Genomic DNA, 20,167 nt, shown 5'->3' with positions numbered 1-20,167 from the left:
TTTCACTCTGATGTGACACGTTGGTAAGTGCCCACATCATTTCTGGGACATCATTACTCCAAATGCAAACAGGCCATCTACGCATGAGAAAATAACAGACTAATTCTAATGAAAGGAGGTTTTGTCAAACAACTTCAAAAGCATGAAACACAAAAGACAAAGTAAGACTCAAGGTTTGACAGAGGCTTCATTCAATGAAGACCAACAAGCAGATTAGGAGCTGAGTCAAAGCCTGGAAAAGAAGAGACATTAATTAGGAAGATGGATAAAGTTCAAAAAAAGGCATGTGTGGATTAGTTCCTGTCTGTGATCATCAGTGGTTGCCACCACTGAGCTGTGTTTCAAACTAAGATGTGTTCATTAGGAGGAGGGGGAATAAATGTCCCTTGAGAATTCTTTGTACTGATTTAGAGGCTTTCCTAGTATCTAATATAGTTTCAAAGTATACAAGTTTTTGAGGAAAGAGATATGATAGATATACTTACTAAGTATATAGAAACCTTGGATTCTATTATATTTCTCAGTGTTGAATGCCTTCTATCCTTTTCCTGTGCAGTTTCTTCATGCCATTGTTCTTGGAAGATTATGTTAATGACTTTAAACTGGCATCTCTTTACCCCTCAATCTCCTTCTCTTCCTTTTCTTAAAATCCACTGGGAGATTTTCCAGATTCTGCCCCATATCAGTACAAACCATCTCAGCAACCACTCTAGAGAAATGTTTCATATCCAGACACTGGGATGTAGAAGAAACAGAGTTTCCGTGCATCTGGAAGGGTTTTCTTGGTTAATGTTATATCAGAGATACAAAACTTCTGTGAGGAAGGAGAATAATATGTTAATTTGTTTCTGAAGATATGGTGGGAGGTGTGCCTTTTGCCAAATGGTCAGTTATGAGTCAAATCCTGAGTATTTTCCAAGTTCCAGGGATGCAGGGCTATGGTGACAGATGAGCCGTTGAAATGTAGAGGAACACTCACTCCTGCTTAGTGTGTAGCCACTTCAGCCATACCATGGAGACAAGAAGCCAGGAGAGCTTCCTCACATCTCTTACAGCTGCTGGAACCTCAGGAAATGTGTAGGAATTACTTAAGAGAGGGAAAGCAGTAAGGCAGGAAGCAAGAGAGGGAGAGGGAGACATGTAAGTTTCCCATTCAGTCAGTAACTGCAGTGGGGTTCAAGGAGTAGGTCTGTTCGCCCCAGGGAAAAAAAGGAATTATTTTGCATCAGGGATTTAAACAAGGAACCAAATGTGGGAACCTGTGATATGAGCCTGGCATAGCATCTAAGGGGAACAGCGAGCTACTGAGAGGAATCTGCCTGTCTAGTTTGGAGAAGGTGGAAATGTGCCCAACAGCCTGTCAGGATCAATGGGAATACTGGCCAGAAGTGCAGAGTTCCTCCCCATCTCCTTCTCTCTCCCTCCCCTACTCTCCCTCTCATCCTCTCTTCCTTGTCCCCCCTTTGTCCCACCTCCCTCCTACTCTCCCTTCTGTTCTTCTTATGTTCTTTCTTTGTTGAAAATCCATGTTTGTATATGAAATCTCCTGATTTCTAATACAGCTAATTCTTTTTATTGTCTAAACACAATACGGGCCAAGTGAACTGTGCCTGCAAACCCAAAGTGGCCCACGGACTCCACCTCTGTAGCCTCTGTTGTAGAGCAACAAAAGGGCAGGAGGTGGCCAGACAGCCAAGGACCAAATACTAAGACAAAAGAGCCAAGGGGAGAAATCAAGATGAACATGGCTTGGTTCCCTTTCCACCTACAACATATAACCCCAAGGCGTGTTGACATTGCCCGGGAAGATGGACTGGGGTGGATTTTTAGAAGCCAGCAGATGAAGAGTAAGCAGTGGTCCATCCTGGCAAACACTGACCTTGTGCACTGTGATCTTGGATAGAAAAAGCGTTGTCAAAATACAAAGAAATCTCATACCAACAGCCTCTTGGCAGGCCGTGAGCTATAGTCTTTGTTACAGCATTCATCTTCCCACAGACAGAGCTTTCTTCCTCTCTCCTTCTCTCTTTTCACCCTGGAACATAAGGAATTGAGCACAAACTGGCATTGAACGATATCCCTCCTGACTTGGGGTGATTGTGTTCGTTAATAATGATAATCGCTTCTAGGTAATATTTGCATGATAAACTGCAGACATCTGGAGGAGCAGGCATGGGCGTGCACTGTTTTCTAGGCAGCAGAAGCAAGCTTAATGCTGATGAAATGTGAAATCGAACCGTTCACACTAAAAATAAAGTCAGCAGGCTTTGGGATTTCTGCATGCCAGCGATCGCTGCCTTAGTTACCGTGGGAACATGTGGCCATGCGTGTACAGCAGACAGAGTACACAGTTTGTGGGCCCAGCCCCTGTGGGGCCCATTATAGAATTTTGTGTGTTTAGAAATATTTTGTAATAAGGCCCCTGGTGTCATTTATTAGTAATAAAATACACAGCAGCCTTCATCAACATCAACCACCATACATTTGATTGCTCATGGAGATGAATAGGCATGCTTTCAGGTAAAAGGTACAGGTGCAGATGTGTGTAATTTTGTCTTTCTCAAAGGGTTTGCTACATGTTCCCCCATGAAATTCTGCCCTACTAAAATTGTTTATATGTGTATGTGCACATGAATAGTGAATCTGTGGGCACACAGGCATATGTGTGGAGGCTATAATGCAGTGTCTGCTGCCTTCCTCTCTGGTTCTCTACCATCTTTTGACAAGGGTCATCCCTGAACTCAGTGCTCACAGATTGGCTAGGCCAGCTGGTGAGGTCTAATGACATACTATCTCTACCCTGCTCCTAACACTGTGTTTCCCTTGTCTTCATGGCCGGCTTTTTACATGAGCTCCTGTATTCAAACTTAGGCCCTCCTGTTGGACAAGCTCCACACAATTTTTCCATTGATTGATTGATTGATTGATTGATTCACTTTACATCCCTGATGCTGCCCCTCATCCTCCTCATAGTCCCTCCCCAACTCCTATCTCCTTCTCCTCTGAGAGGGTAGAGGTCCTGCCTGGGTATCCCACTACCCTGGTACATCAAATTTCTGCAGTACTAGGTACATTCTCTCCCACTGAGGCCAGCTAAGGCAGCCCAGCCAAGGCAATGGATTCCACAGACAGGCAGCAGCTTTGAGCACAGTCCCTACTCTAGCTGCTGAAGGACTTACACAAAGACTAAGCTGCACGTCTGCTATATATGTGTGAGCAGGATAGGGACTAGGGCCAGCCCGTGTGTGCTCTTTGGTTGGTGGTTCAGTTTCTGAGAGCCCCCAAAGGACAAGGTTAGTTGACTTCCTAGGGAGTTCCTATCCCCTTCAGGGCACTCAACTGTTAAGAGTCCTGAGCTTCATCCAGTGTTTGGCTGTTCCTTTACCAATTTTGCCTTGAAGAGAGAATAGTTAAATACTATTTGTAAATGTCTGAATTTCATATAGGACAGCTTGCATTTCTGGAAGATACGCTTAGATCCATGGGAAAGGGGACCAAATGAGGGGATTGCGGTATTTGTCTTCATCTATCTAGTCACTGGCGAATCCCCTATGCTCCACTACATATCACCATAGCCGTGCCCACACCAATGGCCTAAGTAAACTTTGTGTCACTTAACAAAAAAGACACAAAAGTAGGAAGCGGAGATGTGTGTGTTTGTATGTGTGTGTGTATGCGTATGCATGTGTGTATGTGTGTATATGTGTGTGTATGTGTGTGTATGTATGTGTGTATATGTATATGTGTGTATGTGTGTATATGTATGTGTGTATGTGTATGTGTATATGTATGTGTGTGTGTGTGTGTGTATGTGTGTATGGGGTATGGGCTGACAAGAGAAGGAGGAGTAAAGGGAGTAAAGCAGTGAGATCAGAATGCATTATATACGTGTATAGTTTTTATTTTGTATTTGTGGGCGTGGCGGGGAGGGGTTCCACTAGTAGCATTGTGAATTCCCAGCATCTGGAATGGCAAAAATCTTTCCCCAGCTGTCAGTGCTGTACTGTTTTAAGGCTGCCACAGGAACACAGAAAGGATCTGGAAGTAGAAGAATGTCTATGCTTTGCTTTCTCTCATTACCTGATCTGAGTCGCCTAGAGAAAATGTCTCCCGCTTATATTTACCTTCTTGGTTCCTTTCCAAAGTGTTCATCTAAATGTCTTCGGTAGCACAGAATGGGATGTTCTTTGTTAATGGCTTTCAGACTGTCTCCGGAAGGCCTGCCGTTTAACCCTCCCCAGTGGATTCTGCAGTTATCAGAAGGATGTGCCTCACAGAAGCACCAGCTAGCTTGGCACTCTCCACGCAAGCTAAGTTGCTATCTACCGACACCCCTGGGCCACACCGGCTGGCCTGAGTTTCGAGATGTTCTTTTAAATGGGAGGCGGTGAGTGGAGAAGCTCTGTGAGCTTTGGTTCTGAGGCTCAGGAGACCTAAGGGAGAAAGCAGCCTTTGCTACTCTTCCACCAAAACCTTCAATAATGTCCATAATTGCTTAGAGCCTCTACCTTGTCTAGGAAGCTGGGAGATTAATCCTGACTTCATCAGCACTTTGGAAAGATTTATGGCTATGAAGGGACAGAACATGGGCTAAAATGACCAATTATTTAGCAAGGATCTTTCTGAATTCTAGTCCAACCTGGTCTAAACAGTGAATTTCAGGCCAGTCAGGGCTACATAGAATCTCTCTCTCTCTCTCTCTCTCTCTCTCTCTCTCTCTCTCTCTCTCTCTCTCTCTCTGTTTCTCTCTCTCTCTGTCTCTCTCTCTCTGTCTCTCTCTGTCTCTGTCTCTCTCTCTCTGTGTGTGTGTGTGTGTGTGTGTGTGTGTGTGTGTGTGTGTGTGTGTGTTTTAAATTCCCCGGAGAAATTCCCCGGAGAGGTAAAGTTAATGTGAACTCTTTGGGAGGGCTGGAATTTGGTTCCTTCCTTTTGTGGCAAGCAATTCCCACCACATGTAACTACAGCCTCAGGGCAGACGCCTTCTTCTGGCCTCTGAGGATACCTTCACTCATTTGGCATCCACACACTCAGACAAGATATGTATACATACATAAAAATAAAATAAAAAACCTATGACAAACAGAATTGAAAAATCAGGGATACTTCTTACTAGCCACAGAACCTAGCTCCTTTTCCATCATGTTCCAGTAATTAATATATATGCTCTTGCTTTAACTTTAGCTTTGCCATAGTACTTGCAGGTGAGAAACAATACTGTTTGAGTTATGGCTGAAAGAAAGACTCTGAGAGAAGGAAGAATGTCACCTGGGTTGACAGAACTTGTACATCAGGGTTCTAAGCCAGAGCTGGAGAAATGGACATTGTTCATACCTGTGAACCCAAGTACTCTGCTGCTAAGATTCTTAAATGAAAGGATACTGATGCTTAGGAAACTGGCATTCCCATTTCCCATAGAGATGTAACAGAACTGGGGAGGGACGCAACTCAAAGGTGATGGAGCGCCTGTCTAGCATCCTCAAGACTGGAGCTTTGGTCCTTGGCATAGGACAAGCAAGCAAAAACAAACGATGAAAACCAGACTAACCAAATGGCCGGGAGATTATGATTGCCAAAACATATATCAGAGAAACAGCTCTTTCCCAATCTGTGTGTTGGCTATTGCAGGCTTGGCAATTGCACTTTGGAATCTAGACTCAAAGAAGTCAAAAAGTCAAGGCCTTCGTACGGAAGTCTCACCCTGGATGCTGCACCATGTTGCTCTCAGGGAGGGACTGATATTGTGCTTTCTGGAACTCAAGAATACTCTTCCCTGCATCATCAGGGTGAAGGTGAAGGACATTCATCTTTCTTGAGAAGAGCTACCATAGCAAAAGTTCACCATGGTGCACTGACAGGTTTAATACTGAGTTGCTCATCTGGTACGTAGAAACCACATTTAAATTACAATCAGTGCAAATGACAATTAAGCCAGTGTAGTGAGGTTCTGGATCACTATTGAGTCAAAGTCACAAATATAGGGTGCTCTAGTATGAAGTCAAGACTTCTGCCTTCAGCAGACTCTCTTTTGAACATGACACTACCCAATGGTTCTTTCTATGATGATGTGAGCAGAGTGACCCATTGTAGCTCGCTAGTCCCTGAAGTATGCTTTTTATGATCGGTATAGCTGACGAACAGTTCTGTATGCAAAATAATCTATGACAATTGTACTTTCAATTTCTAATAACTAAGTTTGCTAGTCATGAAGCAAGCAAAAAAATATTCTAATCAAGTCTTAAGTAGAAAACTATCATCAAACTGGATCCTTGCAACATCTAGCAGAAATGACTGGAGGAGCCAAAATGAGCTGACAGAACAAAGTAAAAGGACTTGGCTAGCAGCTGAGATGACACCAGCAAACCAGTGCTTACAACATCTCCAGAAATGACTGGGAAGAGCCCCATTGAGGCAGGCAAGCTAGAGTTCCCTGTAGAGGGAGAGCATTTCCCTTCAGGTGGAGCTCCCATGTGAAAGAACAAATCCAGATAGAGAGGGAAATCTCATCAAAGCTGGTGCTTACAGCTTTCCTCAGGAGGCCATGCTGGAGCTCCTGAGTGAGATCCCCAGGCAGAGCAAGCATCCACTTTCCTCTTTCTGGATAAGCATCTGGCTTCTCATTCCCACTACAGGTTTATTCTTTAGAAGAATATTTTGAGATTTATTTTTATTTGTGTGTGTATGTGTTCTCTCTCCCTCTCCCCCCCTCTCCCCCTCCTTCCCCTTCTCTGTGTGTGTGAGTGTGTGTGTGTGTGTGTGTGTGTGTGTGTGTGTAAAACGTGCATATCTGATGTGGAGGAGGTCAGAAGAGAGTATCAGGTCTGCAGGTTCTGGAATCACAAGCAGTTGTGAGTCACCTGACATAGTGCTGGGCTCTGACCCTGAGTCTTCTGGAAGAACAGCCAAAACTGTTAACTACTAAGCCATCTTTCTGGCCCAGTATTTTTATGCCACAGAATAAGTAACAGAAACCCTGGTTGAAAATGGCTTATCTTTTAGTTGCTTGAAGGGTGCCATGTTTTCATATCCTTAGTTGTGGGCTGTTCTCCTTCTTCCTGTGATGAGTCAGGAGCCTTGCTGGACATGGAGCCATGGAGGACACATGAAATAAAAATGCCAGAGTCTAGGACAATGAGTCTCTACTGCAGTCTGACATGATAATTTACCAATATAATGTGCATATTACATAATACAAATTTGATCTTATTTTATTACTCAACTTTTAATTTGATTAGATACACATGGCTAATCTCTCTCATACTGCACAATGGAGTCCCAAGATATGAAATGGGGTGGGCCTATGACCATGAAAAATGCCTCAGTCTCAGGCTTTGGGAGGTTATGGGAATTGTGTCCTCCAAAGTTGTTTCGTGAGTGACCGTTAGGAAGTTAAATCATTTAACCCAACCTAAAACAGCCATATATAAAGTGGAGACAGTTTACACAAAAGGCTTATCGGGAGAGGCTACAGAAGATTGAAGAGTTTAAGAGTTAACAAAAACTATTATTATTTGGATAACAGTTCTGTCATCATATAGTCATTTTGTAACTAAAGATTGTACATACTATTGCAAGCCCAAGAGAACTTAACTCCATAGTGATTGGGACAGACGTAACAGGGAATATCAGGGTCTGCAGATAGAGTGCAATAGGTAGAAGAAACATGGAACCTTAGGACTAATCCTCAGCACAGCAGAAAACTCTGTGAAATGGTGCAAATTTATAATCCCAGCACTCAGGGAAAAGAGAATCATGACTGCATGGTCACTGTCTTAATAAAAGAAAGTTCAGAATGTGATTTAAATAGTATAAAGAATGATATTTTAACTTTATTATCTATTGATGATAGGAATACAGTTAATTAATAGAGCAACAAGTGATTAAGGCTCACACTTGGATGCACCCTCTATTTCCAAGGAGATTGCAAAGCACAACACTTAGTGGGACTACCTATGAGCAAGTTCCTAGCGTTTAGCAGCTCCGATGGAGTTTTGAGAATGGTGCCTGGATTCTAGAGACCCTTCATGTAGAATTGTGGAGAGAAGTGAGATAGGGTGTTCATAGGGAAATGAAATCTGAAAGCTATGGGAGAATGAATGAATGAAGGTGAGAAGAAGCGAGAGCTGAAGAGCGTGCAAGGAGTTCTGGTGTGAGAGAGATCAGTAGGTGTGGCGTTGGAGAAGGGATGATTTGAGAGAGAAGTTAGAGGAAATATCAACAGGAAGGAGGAAGGAAACAGATTACATATTTTATCTATTTTATGTTGGGGGTGTTCTTGTCATGACATGAATGTGAAGGCCAAAGAACAGCTTACAGGAGTTGGTGCTCTCTGCCAAGTAAGTCCTGGGGATTGAACTCAGGCCTTTAGATTTGGTGGTGGCAGCATGTTCACCCACTAATCTAAGCTGGCCCCAGGAACAAGATTTTAAAATAATAGTAGTAGTAGTAGTTGTTGTTGTTGTTATATTTTTTGTTATTGTTGTTATTATTATCACTGTTGTTGTCATCATCGGATTGATTTTTTAATCCTAAATTTTGACTCTTAAAATATTTAAGTGTTTGTCTCTTTTCGTCCTCCAAATATCTTAACCTGATGCATACCTATTTGTTTGTCTTTCTTTTTATTGAATCTTGCTATATAGGCTAGCTTGAATTCACTTTCCTCAAGTACTGGGATTAAAACTGTTATGGCTATCATAAGGATTAAAACTGAGGATGAGTCTATGGTTATCCAACTCCGAATATACCGTCTCGCCTCAGACACAGTATGTCAGGCTAGCTTGAATTCACTTCCTCCAAGTGAAGACATCTTAGTGGGTGAAGTGCTTGGCGTGTAAGCATAAGCATCTGAATTTGACCCTCAGTATCCTCATCCAGAAGGTAGGCATGGTGGTACTCACAATTCCATTGCTGGGTAGGTGAATCTCAACAGCTTACTGGTCAAGAATCCTATCAGAATCATCAAGCTTAGGGCCCAATGAGAGACTTGTCTCAAAAAATAGGCCAAGGAGCTGGGAAGATGGCTTAGTTCTTATGAGTCTCTGCTGCTCTGGTGGAAGACCTAAGTTTAGTCCCATCTGAGTGGGCAGTTCACAGACACCTGTCACTTCAGCTACAGAGGATCGGGTACTCTCTCATGGTCTTTGAGAGTACTCTCAACATATTCACTCACATAGATACACACACACACACACACAAATAATGAAAGTAAACCTTTAAAACTGAGATGAAGTGTCAGAAAGGAAGATACCACCACCAATCTTTAGCTTACACACACACACCTATATACACAAAAAACACAAAAGCTAAGATGAGCGCCAATACCCCAAGTGTTTAAAAAGATTAAATGCATATATACATGATTAGGTTTTCACTTAGCATCTCACACTCTCATACTGTCTGATAAATGGCTTAGCCGAGCAGAAAAAGCGGCAACAAAGGGCTGCACTATCATGATGAGAAAGGAAACAAAACCTTCCCGCAGAGGAAATGGAGGCCTTGTCCTGTTATTGAGACTGCTTCTGTCTTTAATCTGAAGTTTCTAAAAATTGAGATTAGAAAAAAAACATTATCCACATTGGCAGTAGCTACCCACTGGGGCCCAGTTGCCAGGGCTGGCATACTGTCAGAGATACTCTGGTCCAGAACTGAGAACATCAGAGGAGAGATGTATCAGGCCTGCCCATCCTGGCAAACAGGACCTGGATTCCATGGTCAAGCTGATCCCAGCAGCATGCTTCAGTGCTCAGGCTGCAAGTCTCCATCCAACCTCCTTTTTGGCTGCCTCTGGCTACTGAATTTTTAAAGCAAACTGCCTGGAAGACTTTGTAAATGTGATTAGTTTCATTTGGAATATTGTCTCAGATTTTCTGACCAAAGTCTTGGGGTTATATAAACCAAAGAAGTAACAAAAAACAGAGAAATGAATTTGAAGATCTCTCTGTCTCTCTACCTGTATCTCTCTGTCTTTGTGTGTTTCTGTGTCTCTGCCTCTCTCTCTGATTCCATCTGTCTCAGGCTCTCTGTGTCTCTCTGTCTCTTTGTCTCTCTCTCTCTTTGCCTGTCTATCTATCTATCTATCTATCTATCTATCTATCTATCTATCTATCCATAAAAGTTCAGAATATGCAATATGATACACACAATGCTATTTTGATTTTGAACAATAAAAGAAAAAGAGAAACTGGGATGTTTTGTTACTTCCTTTCAAGTGAGAAAAATATATCCCCAGTTAATAGAAATGATAGGTGAACCCAGTGCTTCCCAGCTCCTCAGGAGAGCTCTCACTGTACACCATCCACATTAATAAGCCTAAAGGGTCAGTGAGATGGGTCAGTAGATAAAGATGCTTGCCACCAAGGCTGATGGTTTGAGTTCAATCCCAGAAACCAGATGTTGGAAGAAGGGAACCAAAACATGAAAGTTGTACCTTCATGTGTCTTATGGTATGAGTACACAGAGTGGGGAGGGATGGATGAAGAGAAAGGGAAAGATAAGTCTAGATAGGTACACATCTTCAAACTGGGAAGAAATTTCTCACCAAGAAATGGATAATCAGCAACGATATATTCAGTGGCTGTACATCAACGAACATGGACATTTCTATAGTAGAGGGAAACCTCAATCAAAATCACACCTCTTGCTTCGAGAGTAGCCCAGTTTGGATGTAAAAAGTTCTTACAGTGCCTAATCCCATTCTTTGGTCCATCAAGGATTATAACTGCGCCAGACATGTCTAGCTTCAGTACCCAGTGTAACTTTTTTTTTTTTTACAGAGTCAACATCAACAACAAAGAGGATCTAATGTAACTCTCACTGTGACATCATTTTCTGAATTCTCAGTAGGCCACAGCTGTTTGGCTCATAACTCCATCCATCCTCTATATGTGTGTGCATGTGTACTGTACATATGTATATGGGAGTGAATGAATATGGAGACCATATGGATGCCTTCCCCAACCTCTCCATACCTTATCTTTTGAGACAAAATCTCTTGAACCTGGAGCTCATGAATTTAACCAGAAGAGACAGCAGTTGTACTCCAGCGATCTGCCACTCAGGCATCTGGACGTTGGAGATGCATGATGCCACACCTGGCTTTTATGTAAATGCTGGGGATCCAACTCAGCTATCCATGCTTATGCTGCCAGCACTTTGCAAACTGAGACACTTCCCACCCCTTATTTCTTTCATTAAAAGAAAAGCTGCAAAGTTCTAAAGCATTATCTCAATGTTTTCCTTAAACTACCATTAAAAGTTTGAGCAGCACTTTGTGCGCTCAAAGCAGCCTTCATATCAGATTCCACAAAGCTGTTCCAACCTCTTTCTTCTGTTTAGATGAAAGGCAGTGAGCTCATTGGCTGATCTTAACACACACATCAATTAATTAAATTGACTTAAGGGTTATTCTTACATAAAATGCTACTCTTTGGATTGTTTTAAAAGACATCAATTTGTCATTAAAAGAGGAAATAGCATACAGTAGCTTTAATTTTTTCCGCTTAATTCCTTTAATGTCTGCTTTGCTAAATGCTTAGCAACAAAAGGCTGGCTTGAACAAGGGCTTCCTTGCCAGATAGGGAAAAAAATCTAAAATTTAGATGTGTCTGCAGTGACCAAGGCATTGTAAATTAATTAGTCACACTGAGCCTGAATCAGCACTGCCTCTCAATTGATCTTGCTTTTATGCCACTCAGTTTTCCAAATGTGTTCACCCTGAAAAGTAGGCCTCCTTGCTAAAACCTTCCTTTCTCCATCAGAAATCAAAGTCAGCAAGAAAACCTGTTTTTAAAAGGATAGTACTTGATAGTTCAATAATAAATTTTTTAATGTGAATTTTTTTTTGTGCCAGGGGCCATGCTGAAGGCTGTCAGTGCCAGGGATAAGAAAATAAATAAGAGATTATATTCCTCTCCTGAGGGAGCTCACATTCTAGGGAGATATATATATATATATATATATATAAAGCTAAATTATACAGTACTGGATAACAAGCAAGCAGAGTTATCTGACAAGACAATGGTTTTTCTACCAAAAGTAACTGCACATAGAGTTAAGTGAAGGTCAATGATCACACTGGAACACAGTGTAAGAAGACTTTGAAAAGAGAGAGATGGACCTCACCAAGATTATTTCCCTTTCTCATTTCTGTGACAGGGCACCTGAGGAAAGCAGCTTAAGGGAGGAAGGACATATTAGTTCACAGCCTATCATGACAGCAGAAAAGTTCCTCAAGCACTCCTCCCCTCCTCACATCACAAAAACAGGAAGCATGAAGCAATAAACCTCAAGGCCAACACTAGAATGACCCACTCCCTCCCTCGAACTCCAGTGCCTAAAGTGTCTACAACCTTCCAAAACAGCACCACCTACTGGAGATCAAATGTTCTAATGCATGAGCCTGTGGAAGACATTTCACATTTGAATGACAGCCATGACGTGTGCCTACCTTAACTTCCAAGTTCAAGTTGCATGTAAACTTTGAGCAGATGTGTTTATGCCGCTTAAAATTCAAGTTCATGGTTCAATTTTAAGTGAAAATACAGTTCCACAACCACTATCCAATACAAGTTTACGGCTTTCCATTAACCTGACAGTACTTAAGCCTATTTTCAATTGAGTAATCACTTGAAACCACTCATCTACTTTTTGTTTGTATCATTTGCCTTTCCTCAAATCTTATATTAGTGGAATTACACAATATATGCTTTGTGTGAATTTTTAGTTTAATGTAATACACTTGAGATTTATCTATTATAATTGTGTGTGTGTGTGTATCAATACAAAAAGAACCCATTGGTACAAGGACTTCATTATCTTTTATTTTTGAATAACATTTCATTTTTCCATTATAATGTTCTATTGTTAATCCATGAGGTGTCACCTTATTTATACAGACATAGATTGATGTGAACTTGGGTGTTCCCACCTTCTGGCTGCATGTATAATAAAGCCACAGAGTCTACACACGTTTTCCTATAAATGTATATATTCTTGTCTCTAGAATAGGTACTTCAAAACAGAATTGCTAGGAAATTTCACAAACTTATGTTCAGCTTTTCAGGAATGAGACAGTCTCCCAAAGTGGCTGTATCCCTTCCCATTGCCACCAGAACTGTCACAGGTAGAACTTTACCTGTCTGCATTCATTTACTTATCACTTGAATTCAGTGGAAAGAGGATGAGACCAAACAGGGGGCAGGTAGATTGTCTTGTCCAAGGTTATCTATTACATTATCATAGAGGTGAAGTCTTTACCAAAAGAGACTAAATCTGAAGTATTGTTTTTACACCACTCAAGGACTCCAGTATTTAAAAGAATTTTTTAAGAGAGTATTTAAGTATAGTTTCAATATAAAATAAAAATTTATTAATAATGTCTGCTAAGGGTACAGGTTACACATTGCATAGTCTTAAAGGCTGAGTTTTAACCAAGGATTACTGGTTCCAAGGCCTTGATCTCCTTTGTAAGGGGACTCCAGGATTTTGAGGAACTATTTTAAGATATAGTTTCAAATCCAAGCACAAAGGGAATCAACAATCAATTGATAATGTCTGTGTCATTTGCTGCTCATAGAAAGAAGTACATGTCCTAGTCCTATTCCACATGGCTCCTTACCATTGTTGGTAAAACTAGATTCCAGATCATAGTAGTCTAATGCTGTCCTCAACTCTACTAGCATAAAATAGTCTCTAATTAGTAAGCATAATAAACAGAATTAGAATTCCTGTCTCTGCAGTTACCACTCTGAGAATAACTGATAGGATCATGCTCTCTTCTGTTCAGCATGCCTACCAAACAACAAGAAGCATTCCTGTTGTTGAAATTCAAGAACAAAAGCACAGATAAAATTAAATGTCTTTTTCCACTTCAAACCAGACAAAGCAAAAGAATGGAGACCTTGAATAATGTACTACATCTGGAGATCCAAAGAAAGATGGAGGCATCGAACTGCAGCTTACTACCTGAGAAGAATAGGCCTCTGCCCGTGACTGCTCTAAATGATAGACAGGCCTGTGAGAGGAAGTCACTGCACACTGGAAGGCACTCTGGAGTCTTCCTTTACACTGTAAGCTTCCTTCTATTTATAATGAGCAGACTGTGGCCTGCATCGTGTGTATGTGGAGGGAAACCTTAGATGAAGACATTTCTAGAAATTTTTAAATAGTAAAAGAATCATAAGCTAGGAATGTGGCTTTGTGGGAAACCTGCTTCCCTAGCATTAATAAAGTGAGGTGTTTAACCCCCATACCATATATAGCTGTGTGCTGTGGTATATGACTGTATTCCCAGCACTTGGGAGGTGGAGTCAGTAGAACCAGTAGTTCATTGTCATCCTTGACTACATAATAAGCCCAAGGCAACCTGGTTTATTTGAGAGCCTTCCTCAAAACAAAACGAAAAGCATAATATTTTGACCCAATGTCGTTGGCCAGTGAAACAGTTCTTGAACACTGTATCAGGATATAATCACAAAGAAGGAAGAGAAATTGTTTCACTTATAGAACAGGAAAACATACCACACTTGCTTGAGGTGGCAGGGGATGAGTCAAGAGCTAAGGTTCTTGGTGATATGCCCCAACTTGAGGGTGATGAGGAAAGGTTATCTATCATGAAAGCAGGTTACTGGTCTGACTGGGAAGCCTGGACCCTCCATGTTTTCTGCCCCATGGTTTCTGAGTCAACTTTGACTGACTCATTCCCCCTTACCCTTCTGTCTGCTAGGGATTGAGGTAGTAATTTGGTTTTGTTTCCTGCCTTCCTGTCTTTGTGTCTTAATGGAAGCCTCTCTATCACCTAACACAGAGTTAGGTGCTGTGTGTTGTAGGTCCATTTTTGCCAAGAACTCTTGTTGGTGGTGGTAGTAATGATTTTTGAAACCCACTAAGTTTACCCAGGGTAATATGTATAACTATGTTTTGAAACCATTTGCTGGGTCCTGGTAGACTCTACAACTGGAGACAAACACTGCTTTTCCATGAGACTGCATTGGTAGGTAACAGTCCAGCTTGGAAAGGAAGGTCTCCCCCAAACTCCTCCCTGATCTATATTAGACCATTGATAGGCTCATTGAAGATCATCATGGCTGCTGTGAGTTCAAAACCACATTGCGCATTCCCAGAAGATAGCAGGTCACAGTCCTTCCTCTCAGCTGGTTCTCATAGTCTTCCAGCTACCTCCCTTACAAATCCCCTGAGCCTTAAAGTCAGTTATATGAATGTCTGTCCAGGGCTGAGCATTCAGCTGTCACTTATTCTTAGCACCTCAAGCAACTGTACAGCTCTGAATTTGACATTATTCATAGCAAAGAGAACATTCTTTATTAAAGCTGTATATATATACATATATACACACACATATATATGTATATATGTATATGTACATATATTCACATATGTATATAAACATCATATATACATCATATATATGTATATACATGTACACACATTTTATATATACACATACATACACACAAACATACATAATCATCCCTTGAGATCTATAAGAATCTGCTTCTATATATATCAAAACCTATATACAAAGGAACTTTGTATATACAATGGAATATTTCTATATACAGTGAAATTCACGTACACTCCACATGATTATAGCATGCATTAAATGATCTCCAGATTCCTTGTGCTGGTACTATGGTACAAATTCTGTATAAATAGTTGCTGTACAACACCACCCAGGGAATAACATGAAGCCCCTGTTCAAGTTCAGTACACAATCTTATTTTATTTTGTGTGCGTGTACGTGTGTGTATGTGTTTGTGTCTGAGTGTGTGTGTGTGTGTGTCTGTGTTCTAATTCATGCATATGGATGCAGGTATACCCGTAGAAGTCAGAGCACAACTTGGGGGAATCCATTCTCTCCTTCCACCGTGAGGGTTCCAGGTATCAAACTCAGGTCATCAGGATTAGTGGCAAGCACCTTACCCACAGAGCCATCTCTTTGGCTCCTAATGTTAATTTTTTGAGGGACCACAGTATTGTTTCCTTCGCAAAGTTCAAAAGTGCCACTTCCTTCATTTCCTCAGTGACAGTAATTATCTTTCTAAAAGTACTAGCCAACCTAACAGCTGCGAGCTACTGTCTCAGTTCAATCTTGCCCTGCATTTCTTAGGTGACACCAGATTAATTTCCATCTACATGATGACCATTCACAACTGTATCTATGAAAGCCTCTGCCCATTTATTTGCTAAGTATGTCGTCAGGATTTGAGGACTGGGACGTGTGCTGGCTAGTTTTTATGTTAACTTGACACAAGCTAGTCATTGAAGAGGAGGGCGCTTCAATTGAGAAAATGCTTCCGTAAGATCAGGCTGTGGGCTAGCCTGTAAGGCCTTTTCTTAGTTAGTGATTGACATGAAATGGACCAGCCCTTTGTGGGCGGGGTCAGCCCTGGGCTAGTGGTCCTGGGTCATAGAAGAAAGCCCATTGAGCAAGCCAGGAAACAGCATCCCTCCGTGATTTCTGTATCAGCTCCTGCCTCAGGTTCATGACCTATTTGAGTTCCTGCCCTCACTGCTTATATTGATAAACTGTTCTATAGAACTGTTGGTGAATTAAACCCTTTCCTCCACAAGTTACTTTGGTTATGGTGTTTCATCATGGCAACTCTGATCAAGTCAGCGAGTTTCCTGAAGGGGCTTATATTGAATTGCAGGAATTCATTATACATTTGAAAATAACTCCTTATCTGATACATGATTTAAAGATTCTCCCCCATTCCACAAGTGCTCTCTGCTCTGCTGTGTGCTTTGCTGTGAAGGTTTGTTTTGCTTTGTTTTTAAAGGCTGTCTCTTCTTTTTTAGCCTAGTCTGGAATCTTCTCCGTGCACCTATTGACAGAGTCCACATCAGGAGCCCCCTCCCTGTCATATTTTCTTCTAGGAGTTTTACAGTTTCCGTTTTGATATTTAAGTTTTGAATCTCCCTGAGCTGATTTTTGTTGGATAGCATAAGAAGAAAAGGGAAGACTCAGACTGGTACAGAGTGAGAACTCCTCTCTGGAAGCTCTCCACCCCTCAGTCCTTCCTGTCTGCATGTATGGTTCCTGGTTTTGGTGTTCCTGTCTTTTATGTGACTGTTGGTGTGTGTATCTGTGTTTCTAGTCCCTGCTTGCTAAGCCTTTTATGTGGATACATTGTTTCCTTAACAGTGTCTACTTTTCCCCAACAATTGTATCCTGGTGCCTTTGGAAACTCTGAAATCCTTTTCCTTTTGCTATGGTAATAAGCCTTCAAACACATAATTGAATTCAAATATTAAATACTGTAAGCGCTATCATTTAGCTTCTGATGAAAATGTGCATTATTGTGCTGGAAACAGTAAAAAAAAAAAAGTAGCAAATCAAAACAAGATTTTTTTTCCTCCATTTCTGCCTCCTGTGAAGTCTTTGTTTGGATGACTCAATCTCTTTTAGGCTGCCTTCTCTGTTCTGTGGGGGATGGAGCCAGGGCTATTAAGCAGTGCTAGGATGTGGCTTCTGATTCTGCTGTGCTATTGCAATCAGCTGTGTCCTGGGTTTTTAACATCTCTCCATTGCCAAGTATTTCTAGCAGAGAAAACAGAACACAAGCTTATCCTGGCAGAAGAGGGATACTGGGGAGAGCATGGGTTTAGAGGGACACTTTCACCACCACACTCATTCCATCAAACAGCATGATCAATAGACTGTGCTTGACTAGCACTCATCCAGTGTTGGAGACAGAGTGCCAGGCAAGGTCAGCAGGACCAAACCTGGAGTTTTCTAACATTGACTCAGTAGCTTTCATGTAGGACAAGTACATTCTGGGGTCATAGGAATGACTGCTCTACGAGAAGTGTGTGCCATTATGGATAGCATCTTATTATCTGTTTCGTGTATCCTCCCAGATAGCTCTGCTGTAATTTTACCTTGGGGGCATGCTCGTTTTCCTCTTGGTGGATAAAGGAGTTTTATGCTGTATCATCAATGAGCCAGACTTTGTGGATTCATACCCTAAAGAAAGTTAGGTAATCCTCTATGTTTTCAATACAGAATATTCTTCATAAGATGCTAGGGGTTTTTGTTGTTGTTGTTTTGTCTTGTTTCATTTTGTTTTAAGTCAAGGACATGCATGCATCCATGTGCATGGAGATCTAAGGAAAACTTCAGCTATTATTCCTCAAGAGCAATCCACCTTGTTTTTTGAGACCTGGTCTCTCACTGACCAAAAACTTGCCAAGTTAGCTCAGGTTGGCTAACCAGCATGGCCCACAGAGCTTCTGTTTCCCATTTTCCCAGTGCTAGGATTACAGGCCCATGCCAATAAGGCCAGATTTTTACTGGATATTGCTAGGCCTTCCAGCTTGAAGAAAAACATTTTAAAGTCCCCAACCCCACCATCTCCAAAAAGAGCCACCTCTAAAATAGGCAACTGGATCTTCTTTTCCCAGATCATGGCTCCATCCTGTTCTTTTTATACAGTATAGAATTTGGAAGAAACATTCTCCAGATCTTGATGAGTCATGGCCAGACATATACACGCAGGAACAGGCAGAGAAAGTGACCTAATTGTCCCTTTGTTGATTGCTGGAATGAAAATATTAAAATACTGGACCTTGGGCAGGTGAGATTTGCTTTTCTTCCAGTTGGTGGGCCACCCAGGACCTCTTATTCCATGGAAAATGCTTCTAGGTACTTCCTAGTATATACACTCCTATTTGTTCTTTAGTCAAGAGACTCCAGCCTTCAGCTGAGCACCTGATCCCTCGGCCAGAAATTCATGGTTCTGCCTCCTTTACTGAAAGAAAAATCTATGACTGCATTTGACCCAAGGTTTAGAGGTGAAAGTGTCATGCTCATAATTCTGGAGCCTACTTAAAAGGGAAATGCATGTTCTTTATCCTTCTTGATGGCTGGAACCCAGTTGTGATGGCAAGAGCTGCGGCAGCCTTCTGGTATTATAAAACGCATATGCTAAGTAATAAATCAACATGATACAAATGCTTAGGTTCCCAGAGCTGTGGAAATGCTATGACAGCGTTGAGTTACTCACTTCTGGGGTATTCATACATGGGGTTGACATGAACTTACTTGTCTCTTTCTCCCTGACTCCTTTCTTCCACCTTCCTTCTTATCCTCTCTTTAAACCTCCTTCCTTTCTTCTCACCCTTCCTTCCATTCTTCTTTGTTTCCTTCTTTCCTTCCTTCCTTTTTGTTAAATATATCTATCTGGACCTTTTCAAGACACTTTTAAAAATTTGTTTTTAGTTTTAGTTATACATATGCATATATGTCTATGTCAGGTATGTTCATGCGAGCATAGTGCCCTAGAAGCAAAGAGATGGTATCAGATCCTCTGGAGCTGAAATTATAGGTGATTGTGAACCCTCTGACATAGGGTGGGAGCAGTGTAAACTGAACCTAGGTCCTCAGCAATGATATCAAGTTTACCTTCCCTGACTTGAATAATCTCTTCTGGTAATGTCAGGCTACTTTTGTAAATACTGGTTAAGGTCAAGCAAGTGTTGAGCAAGCATGATATATATGACATCAATTACCAGGAGATTGTGACAAATGACATAAGACAGTCATGGACAGATACTAAGTCCATTAGTGACAATCGAGAGTTTGTGGTTGTTACCAAATGAATAGATTTTCTCCTGGTTTCTTTTCTTTCTTTTCTTAATGAGTCAAAGCAAACAGAGAGATTAGTCCATCAGCCAATATCGATTCCTTTGAAAATGTCTGGTGCCAAGTAATTATAACTGTTGACTGGCTGATATAACCAGTCATGAGTAATAACTAAGTGGACTAATTCAGGTTTTGGTGGATGTCCAGGGTTGGCTGTATTTGTAGTGTTGTGCTGAGTTCAGGAGAAATTCCTTCAAAAGCTTGTTATAGATTAAGCAGCAACATAGCCACGCAAACTGGATGATGATGATGATGATGATGATGATGATATAGGAAGTGGGCCAGTGAGATGCCCAGTAGGTACGCATGTTTGTCACCAACTCTGATGACCCGAATTGATTACTGGGACTAACATGTTGAAAGGGGAGAACTGAACTGACTTATGCAAGTTGCCATGATTCCACATGTACATGCATAGGTAAGTGTCCTTCACTGTCAAATTGTTTCTCTCTCTCTTTCTCTCTCTCTCTCTCTCTCTCTCTCTCTCTCTCTCTCTCTCTCTCT

Source organism: Grammomys surdaster, unplaced genomic scaffold (genome assembly GCF_004785775.1).
Source record: "Grammomys surdaster isolate TR1022 unplaced genomic scaffold, NIH_TR_1.0 334, whole genome shotgun sequence".
NCBI classification, from domain to species: domain Eukaryota; kingdom Metazoa; phylum Chordata; class Mammalia; order Rodentia; family Muridae; genus Grammomys; species Grammomys surdaster.
The sequence above is the reverse complement of the archived record's forward strand: the minus strand, read 5'-3'. Positions refer to the sequence as shown.